At 42.4% G+C, this 10,001-nt stretch overlaps 1 long non-coding RNA gene across 1 annotated transcript; it reads right to left on the reverse strand.

Moving 5' to 3' along the window:
* Positions 1–232: 232 nt before the first annotated feature.
* On the reverse strand, positions 233–1,456 carry LOC132363561 (uncharacterized). Its single transcript, XR_009502605.1, has 2 exons — positions 1,294–1,456; positions 233–504 (listed from the first exon to the last, which is right to left on the reverse strand). It is a non-coding gene; the product is annotated as an uncharacterized LOC132363561 (long non-coding RNA).
* Positions 1,457–10,001: the final 8,545 nt, after the last annotated feature.

A 10,001-nucleotide genomic window follows, 5' to 3' on the forward strand; every position in this document is an offset into this window, starting at 1 on the left:
TATCACTGCTGGTTGGCCATAACACAATCATCATCTTCAAGTCACATAATTTTAAATTAATCAAACTGCATTTTGGAATTCCTATGGATCCAGTAATCCCACCTCTAGGAATCTATCCTGAACACATCACCGGTTGTTTCACTTTAAGGATGTTCATCACAGTATTATTTTTTTTTTTTTTCTTGATTAGATACCAAGGGTGGGGGAATTCTTTTTTTTTTTTAGACACCAATTGTACTTGAACATTTGTTTTTATTTTATTTTATTTTTAATTAATTTATTTATTTTTGGCTGTGTTGGGTCTTCGTTTCTGTGCGAGGGCTTTCTCTAGTTGTGGCAAGCGGGGGCCACTCTTCATCGCGGTGCGCGGGCCTCTCACTATTGCAGTGTCTCTTGTTGCGGAGCACAGGCTCCAGACGCGCAGGCTCAGTAGTTGTGGCTCACGGGCCCAGTTGCTCCGTGGCATGTGGGATCTTCCCAGACCAGGGCTCGAACCCGTGTCCCCTGCATTAGCAGGCAGATTCTCAACCACTGCGCCACCAGGGAAGCCCCCCATCACAGTATTATTGATAAAAACAATAAATCAGAAACAACCTAAATGGGCATCATTGAGACATAGCAGTGCTACTAAAAATAATGTTTTCAAAGAGCAGTTAAGGTCCTGGAGGGTACAAAACTTTATACAAAGTAAGATCCCAATTTTCTGTAAAACTTTCACTTTATATGGATGACATATGTCCTTGAAGGTGATAGATCAAAATATTGATAGCCATTATGAGATTACAGGTGTTTTCTAATTTTTTTAAGCTAGAAAACAACTAGGTACTATTTATTTTGCAGATACTTATTTACTTTGTGTAATTTAAAAATTTTCTGCAATAGGTATGCATTAGTCTTAAGAAAAATGTTAAAATATACAAATATATATTACAATAATTACAATATATAAGTATGTTTGGGATTCTGAGTTTTCACTAATTCAGACTATTGCCCCACCAGTATTTGTAGATCAGTGAGGTTCAGTCATATTTGCAAGAGCACATCAAGACAATGATGCTGGTAAATTAGGACGCTTCACTATATCCTATCAACAATAGGCATATATTGTGACCATCCCTCACACTCTCCTCCAAATGCAATAAGGCACGATTCTGGCCTGTGAGAAGCTTACAGGACCTATTATGGATTTTTAAAAAATTATTTTAAAACAGAATGACAAGATAAGATAACGCCAAGTGACAGATGAGTAATACATACTTAAAGTCTACAGGAATTCAAGAAAAGGTTGCTCACCCCAATCGAATGGTTAGACAGTTTTCCTGAAGGTGGTGGGACTTTTACTCGAAGCCAGTGGCTCTTACTTTTTGCCTTCAGAACTTCTTTATACTCTTGAGAATGATCAAAGACACCGAAGATCTTTTATTTGCATGGGTTATAGAGAGAGATTTATCCAGCTAGAAACTAAAACAGAAATTTTAAAAAAAATTTGTTTATCAAATCATTTTAATATAATAATAATAAACCCAATTCCATGCTAACATAAATAATATATTTTATGACAAATTACTGTATTTTCTAAAACAAAAGGAAAATTAGTGGGCAGAATGGTATTGTTCTCTATTCTGCAAATTTCTTTAATGACTTGTTTAATAGAAGATAGCTGGATTCTTATATCTGCTTTTGTATTCAGTCTGTTGAAACTTTGTTTGGGTTGAAGTGTATGAATAAAATACGGCCAGGTACAGAAGAGTAGTTGGAAAAGGGGAGAGTACATAACCTTTTCCAGATAATTATGAGTATCGTTTTTCTTTGATAAGATACCAAATCTCAACAAGTAGTAATCTTTTTTTTTTAATTAATATCTACTTTATTTATTTATTTATTTATTTATTTATTTATTTTTGGCTGTGTTGGGTCTTCGTTTCGTGCGAGGGCTTTCTCTAGTTGCGGTAAACGGGGGCCACTCTTCATCGCGGTGCGCCGGCCTTTCACTATCGCGGCCCCTCCCGTTGCGGAGCACAGGCTCCAGACGCGCAGGCTCAGTAGTTGTGGCTCACGGGCTTAGTTGCTCCGCGGCATGTGGGATCTTCCCAGACCAGGGCTCGAACCCGTTTCCCCTGCATTGGCAGGCAGATTCTCAACCACTGCGCCACCAAGGAAGCCCAGTAATCTTTCAAAGTCAGTTGCAAGGTGGAATCTGAAACCACATCAATGAACATTTGTTCTCTGTTATATTAAAACCCCTTGGTCTATATGTACTTTGAATGTATCTTTTACCCCTGCCTGATTTTGTAACCTCACGCACTGGTCATCTGGAAATTTTGATCTTCAAAATGTTGACATATTTTATTATACAATAATAAAAAAGTCATGTTTTTTTAATATTACCATGGATCTCATCAAAAACTCTTCCATTAGTGGGAATCTGTCAAACTCACAGTTGTATACAAGTTTTCCAAATTGTAATTTTTGCTGGAAAGCCCCAAGTTTATCAATGGCAACAAATCTTGTCAGTTGTTTTCCTTGAAGTGACAGATTCAGTTCATTTTTGAGAAAATGTTTGCCAAATATCCAAATTTGAATGATTATAGTTTGTTCATGAGTTATTCTTTCAGATAAAAATGCTGTTCCATGAAAAAAAGTGGCAGTTCAACTCATAGTTCAATTGCACAAATACTTTTCCTCTAGACAATCATTGACTATCCACATGCAGCAGAAGTGCTTTGTGCATGTTTCCGATTTCATCATACAGAATATTAAAAAGATGTGGACTCAAAGGTCAATATTTAATATAATTAATAATTTTTGTTTCTTCAAGCACATTCTTATGTGAAACTGGTATTCTTTTCCCCCTATAATTGGGTCTTGGTAATGAATAAAGGATTACTGGTAATCTTGCTTTCACCCACCAGTGCTTTTTGCACCACTGGTGCAAATGTTAATACAGTGAAAAAGGAAACCAAACAATATCTTAGCATTATTATGATAATAATTTTGACCTCAGGACCCTCTGAAAGCATCTTATAGCCACATACTCCTCCCGCCCATGTTTCCATAGATATAATCTGAGAACTGCTCTAAACCTTGAAGGAAGGGAAGACTTTGACAAGTCATCAGGAAATGAATGCCCACGGATGTTGGCTGCTTAGTGAGTGGAGGGAAGCCAAAGCAAAGGCTGGAAAGCTAAGTAAGTGCTAAACTATGGAAAGCCTTAAATACCAGGGAGCAGAGTTTGAATATTATCCCATGGCCAATTGGGAAACTTTAAAAACCATAGCTATCATTTATTTAGCGCCTACTGTGTGCCTGGCATTTTGCACACATTATTTAATTAACACTCTATCTTAATCCTATGAGACATGTATTATCATCCTCATTTGGTGGAAAAGGAAGCTGAGGCTCAGAGAAGTTAAGGAATATACCTTAACTCACACAGCTAGCAAAAGTAAAGAAACCCAGGGAGGTGAGACTGCAAAGCCTGGAGAGACAAATTCCAACTTCCTGCATTTCGAACTTTCTTCCAGGCCACATTTTTCAACTCTGCTAGGTAGGATCCTGGAATGCACATGTTCCTAACACATCTAGTCTGCCATGAAGCGCTCTGACTATAAATCTTGCATGTTTACTCTGGTTTCCCTAAGGGCAAGGGTCAAGTCTGTTTATATGTCCAGAACACTGTGGTCACTTAATAAATCTGTAACCATAAAGGTAGTGATTTTTATGAAGCCCAGCTCCACCAAGTTTCCTTTCACCTTTCCCTGAGTTTAACCTGCACATACCAGAGTAAGAGGATTTTTTTTTCTCCCAAGAGGAACTTGGAGGCCCATGTTTTCTGAACTTGACTCTGGCCTTCAGTGACCACAACAGCTCTCTCTGCACAATTATTACTGCATATTCGTATGGTAAGCAAGGCTTGTCTCCTTCGCCTTCCCCCTTCTTGGAGGGGTTGGATCTTACTCTGGAAAGAAAATGGGCTTTATAGCAGGCTGACCTGAACTCAAATCCCGGTTCCACCACTGACAGACTGTGTTACCGTGGGCAAATAATATAACCCCTCTCAGCGTCCGTTTCTCTCCTGAAAATGTGACTGTAATACTGTCTTCTTCAGAAAGTTGTTGAGACAAGTAAATGAAATAGTGTAAGGACATCACCACACCTGCGGCCTTTTCTTTCCCCTACAACTCCAGTCTGGTCCCACAGAGCCCTTCTCCAGCCTCCTAGGGTCCCGGGCTTTCTCAGAGTCAGGGAGGCCTGGCCTGACTTACCAGCTCCTAGCCCGTGACAAACTGCCCCTTTTGATCAAATATTCTCTGTTTTCACACCTTGGGTTAGTGCTCTCTGCTTCAGAGATTATCTAATAAATGAAACAAACAACAAAGAAAACCAAAAACAAATGCAAAGCCTTATGTTTACCTCCACAGGAATTCCAAAAAGTGTTCCTAATTGCAAACAGTATGAATGGTTTTGCTGGTCAAATAAATTTGAGAAACACTGAAGACTAAATCCCCCTCCTTGGTTGGAGCTGTTTAGCCTGTTAATGGTTCTGAGAATTCCCAAAGAAAAAGAGAGCTCTGCTACCTCATAGCACAGCCAAACAAACTATGTGCACCGATGGTAATCATCCATCTCACCCTCAAGAAAAGTGTTCCCTAATTCTATTTTGAGAAGCACTAGCTCACTCTCAAACCTGTGATTCCTTAAGGAGGGGCATTGCGGGCACCAGGCAGCCTCCACGCAGACTGAGACCCACTGGCCCTATGAGTGCTAGGTCTAAGGACAGATGCTAAAGGCTGGCACAGGCAGGAAATAACACTGATTTGAGGAGAATTCAAATCCAATACCTAAACCTCTACAGCACTTTTCAGCTTACAAAGTATTTAAATATGTATTACCTCCTTCAAATCTGCTGTCTCAATTTATCCCTAAAAAAGCCTTACGAAGCAGTCAAGATATGGTTATCTCCCTTTCTAGGTTCTGAAGTTAGGGCTCAAAGAGATGAAATGACCCCCCCAAGCCCCTCAGCCAGGAAATCTCTGAGTGATGCCAAATGCAGCCTCTGGCCGGACTCGTGGGCCACTGATGCATCTGAGGGACCAGAGAAGGACAAATGAGGGAAGAGGAAGTTGGGGGAAAGGGAGGTACAAAGGACAAGTGCAAGCAGTCCTGTGGGTCATCCACTCTACTTGTGTGCACTGTGTCCACATACCGGTCTACGCCAGCACCTTCTCTTCTCTCAGGAGACCCAGAGCCCCAGGAAGCAGAAGCTGGGACTCAAGAACTGCCAAGTCCCCACCAAACATGAGGCCTGGAGGCACCTCCAGGGCATTGGAGGGAGAGACTGCCACCTTCCCCACCACCCCAGCTGCCAGCCTGGCAGTGAGAAGGCACCTCTAATGCACAGTTAGCTCCAAACCATCCCTCTTCCTTCCCTCCCCTGACAGCGTTTCCCCAGCCTCCCATCAGACTTGCCAGTGGATGTCGGCCAGGACCGCGTGAATCCAAGACTTCAGACGCAGTATTTCTTGTTAAAATATTAGGTGTCCTCTTCTGGGTCACCCACGCTCTTCCTAGAAGCCAAGAGAGGAAGAGGAAGAGAGAAGGAAGAAAGGAGAAGACAAATACGAGAGGCAGCGATGACTTGTGGATTGGACTCATTTTCCTCTTGAGCTCAAGGCCGTTTTCAGGATTTTGTAAACTCTACGCTAACAGCTCAATGATGTCATCTTCTAGTCCAAACGCTTTACGTGAATTGGTTGTCATAAATCTGAAATTGCCCCTCTCTCCTTAGCAGTCTCTGGAGTGCTCTCACCTGTTGGAATAAACTATAATGAATGTAATGAAGACAAAGAATGGATCACAAACATGGAAATTCTGACTTATGAAATCTCTGAAAATAAAACAATACTGGTCATGGGCACTGCTGTGTTTGGGTGCTCGCCCAGAAACTTTCCATTCCTGGGAGGAGAGATTTCCCAATAAACTTCATCTTGCTTTTTGTGTTAACAACAGTATGCTTTTACTTTCTGGTTCTTTTGACAAGAAATTTTTGGGTTTCTTTCCAAAGAAGTCAGGGTTGGGACAATTAGGAAAGATTTTGGAACGTTATCGGCACGGCTGAAGCTCACATTTTCAGGAAGTAGAGAGTGACTGTTTCTTTGTCTGGGGTAAGGAGGCAGTTTCCTACATGGTAGCTAATAAAACGGTATTTCTTACTAGAGAAGCAAGTCAGATTGCCTACTTTAATCAAAAAAAATCTAGAGTTAGGAATCCTGAAAAATTACTAGCTGTTAATTCCCACCCCAATTACAAGTTAAAAAAAAAAAAAAAAGGTATTCACTGTACCAAATTTCTATTCCCTTTCTGTATCCTAATATACTTATTTCACATATATAAAAATTTGCTTTTTAATCAAAGAAATGTATCATTTTTATTCTATTTATTTGTTGACTCCATGGGTAGGGTTAATGATAGAGGACAGAGAGCTGAAGTTTTTTATCTTTTTTTTTTTGCTATTCCTTTTTTTTCCCGCAATTTATTTTTTTATTTTTCTTATTTTTTATTTTTTAATTAATTAATTAATTAATTAATTTATGGCTGTGTTGGGTCTTCGTTGCTGCTCACGGGCTTTCTTTTTTCTTTTTTTTTTAATTTTTTAATTTTATTTTATTTTTTTATACAGCAGGTTCTTATTAGTTATCCATTTTATACATATTAGTGTATATATCTCAATCAGTGAGCGGGGGCTACTCTGTTGCGGTGCGCAGGCCTCTCATTAAGGTGGCTTCTCTTGTTGCGGAACACAGGCTCTAGGTGCGTGGGCTTCAGTAGTTGTGGCACATGGGTTCAGTAGTTGTGGCTCACGGGCTCTAGAGTGCAGGCTCAGTTTTTGTCACACACGGGCTTAGTTGCTCCGCAGCATGTGGGATCTTCCCGGACCAGAGCTTGAACCCGTGTCCCCTGCATTGGCAGGCAGATTCTTAACCACTGCGCCACTGGGGAAGCCCTATTTTTTATTTTTATTATGTTTTTCTTTTTTTGGCCACACCACGCGGCATGTGGGATCTTAGTTCCCCGACCAGGGATCGAACCCATGCCCCCTGCATTGGAAGTGCGGAGTCTTAACCACTAGACAGACGGCGAAGTCCCTCAATTAATTTTTTATAAGGAATTATATTAGTTGCTAGAGCTGCCATAACGAAGTACTACAGACTGGGTGGCTTAAACAACAGAAATTCATTTTCTCACAGTTCTGGAAGCAGGAAGTTCAAGATCAAGGTGTAGGTAGGGTTGATTTCTTCTGAGGCCTCTCTCTTTGATTTGTAGATGGCCATCTTCTCCCTGTGTCTTCACATGGTCTTCCCTGTGTGTGTGTCTGTGTCCTAATTTCCTCTTCTTTTGAGGACATCAGTCATATTGGATTAGGGCCCATTCTAATGACCTTATTTTAACTTAATTATCTCTTTAAAGACTCTGCCTCCAAATACAGTCATATTCTGAGGTACTAGGGGCTAGAACTTCAACATAAGAATTTGGGGGGGAATACAATTCAGCTCATAACAGCAATCATCGGTCATAAGAAGTCTGTGGGTGACAGCATAATGGAATGAGAAATTCAATGAGGAATGACAGAAGCAACTAGATGAGGAATCATAAGAACTGGCTTCCAGCCCCACCCTGGTTACTCACTCGTTACAGGACCTTGGGCAACTTTCTTACCCCCTCTGGCTATCTGATCCTTCAAAGTCAAATGAAGAAAGAGAAAATGCCCTAGATGGTTTCAGAGGGCCTGGGCAAATCCATCAGTTTGTCACGACTGGATAGTAACGCAAGGAGAGGCAGAAGCAATAACACCCTGCACTGATTTCTTGGTGGCCGGTGGGAGAAGTTTGCACCTCAACCGGGGGACACGGTTTCTTCCAAATGAGCACCAGAGGAAAGTCAGCGGAATGCTTTACACGAATGCTCAATCGCAATCAGCAAGGTCTGCAACAAAGTGTGAAATCCGATTTTGCACACCCTGGGGTGTCAAGAATAACAAAGGGCATGGAACACTTTTAAGACTGAAAGAAAATGAATTTTCATTCACCTTTAAGTTAAAAATAGGCAAGTATGGGGTGGTGAAAGCAAATAAACTGTGATAGGAAATAGCAACTTCAAGGGAATCCCTGTGAAGGCTTGAATCCTATATATATTTCATTTAAAAAGTTTAAATCCCTAGATGGCTCGAAGCACTGCTTGAAAGAGTGAGAACCGTGGAGTGAGTGAGTGCAGCTCCCAGAGGGGCCCACCTTCTCTGGGAAAGGGTTGCCCCTGGGCACACACCCTCTGCACTGCTGACACCTTGAGAGCCGTGAGTGCTTAGACCTCCCGGAGAGCTTTCACCTGCCTGTCCCTGTTGACCTTCACATCAACTGTCCTAAAACAGGCTTTACAACTTACACCTTCGTCCAGATCAGAAGCAAAACTCAAGCCCTGTGTCCACTACAACCTCCCTGCCCTGCAGGACACGACCCAGTGCATGAACACTGCGTGTGGGTCAAGACCTTGACATTCTATGAAAAGGAAAGGGGATTTTTGTACCTGCAACCACCTTGGTTTTCCCGGATGCTGCTCCCAGCTGCCCAGGGTTGGGTCTCCCTAATCAGGCTGCCTTGCTGGCAATGCTCCAGGTTCCAGACCTGGCCCTCTTCTCTGCCCCCTTACCAATATTTGCTGAATACTTAAAACATGCCAGGTTCTGTGCTAGGTACTATGGATGGAAATAAAAACAGATCCAGGTGCAATCGTTTCAAGAGCTCACAGTGGTGGGAGAGACAAACCAGCAAATCAAATCTCTGTTCAGTCCCGTGAATGCCACCTGGGCTGGATCCTGAGAGCCATGGAAGAACAGAGAAGGTGGATGGGTACACAGGGGGCAGGCCAGGGATGGAAGAATCCAGCAGGAGGTGGTACTTGAGCTGAGACTTGAAGGCCCACTGAAGCCGGCTAACAAGGGGGACAGATGACCCAGGTCACACTTAGGAAATATCAGGTAGTTTGGGATGGCTTAGGATTGGTCTAAATGTAGGAGTCTGGAAGAAGATAAGTCGTAAGACTGAAGATGGAGCCCCAACTGTACACTAAGGAATTTAAACTTAACTGTGAAGGTCATGGAGTCAAATCAGACTGCCCCGATCTGCTCATCCTAGTGGCAGGGCCTTAGATGAATTGATTGAATCACTGTGCATCAACTTTCTCATTGTGAAATGAGAATTATAATATATCTACCTCACAGGGCAGTTGTGTAGATTGAATAACATCATCAACGCAAAATCCATAGCACATGAGGTCTTAAGCAAAGCCATTCATTTGCATTATTGCTATTGTTATTATTATTATCATTATCATTATTAGTAAAGGAGTGACATGGCAAGCTTTGTGTTTTAAAATATCTACTGATTATTCTCTGCTTGCCCCACCAGATGCATTTCCTTCCTTTCCCTGCCCTGCTGTGTCCTGAAAGGCTAACCCCCAAACTGCATCTCCAGGCTCCCTTGTTTGCTGGTTTCTGGCTGATTGGGCTAATAGGAGGCACCAACAGGAGTTTACAGAAGAGAAAAGAGAGGAGGTTGGGGTATTTCTTCCTGAAGCTCTCCCTGATTCAGGGCAGCTCTTCTGGTTGTGGCTGTGACTCTCCACATCTTGGATGAGCTGGTGTGCAAGCAAAGCCTGAGGCAAGGACTTGGGTTCTGGAAATTCATTTGGAAGGAGATTCCAGGAGAGAAGGGGCAGGGAGGGTCGGACAGGGGAGGAAGAAAAACAAACGGAGAGCGTGATTGAGATCACCGCTGTGAGTAACTGCAACGCGCGCCTCTTCGGGGACCTCTGAGAAGGGTACAGGATGCCTCTGGGATTTCTGCCAGAGGGTGGAGGCTCCTGTGCTCCACCCAGTTTGCGGGGTGCCCGGGGGCATCAGCACCCCGTGCTTTCCTGCTGCACTTTCAAGCAAGCCAAGCAGGTGC

This window comes from Balaenoptera ricei, chromosome 3 (genome assembly GCF_028023285.1).
Source record: "Balaenoptera ricei isolate mBalRic1 chromosome 3, mBalRic1.hap2, whole genome shotgun sequence".
NCBI classification, from domain to species: domain Eukaryota; kingdom Metazoa; phylum Chordata; class Mammalia; order Artiodactyla; family Balaenopteridae; genus Balaenoptera; species Balaenoptera ricei.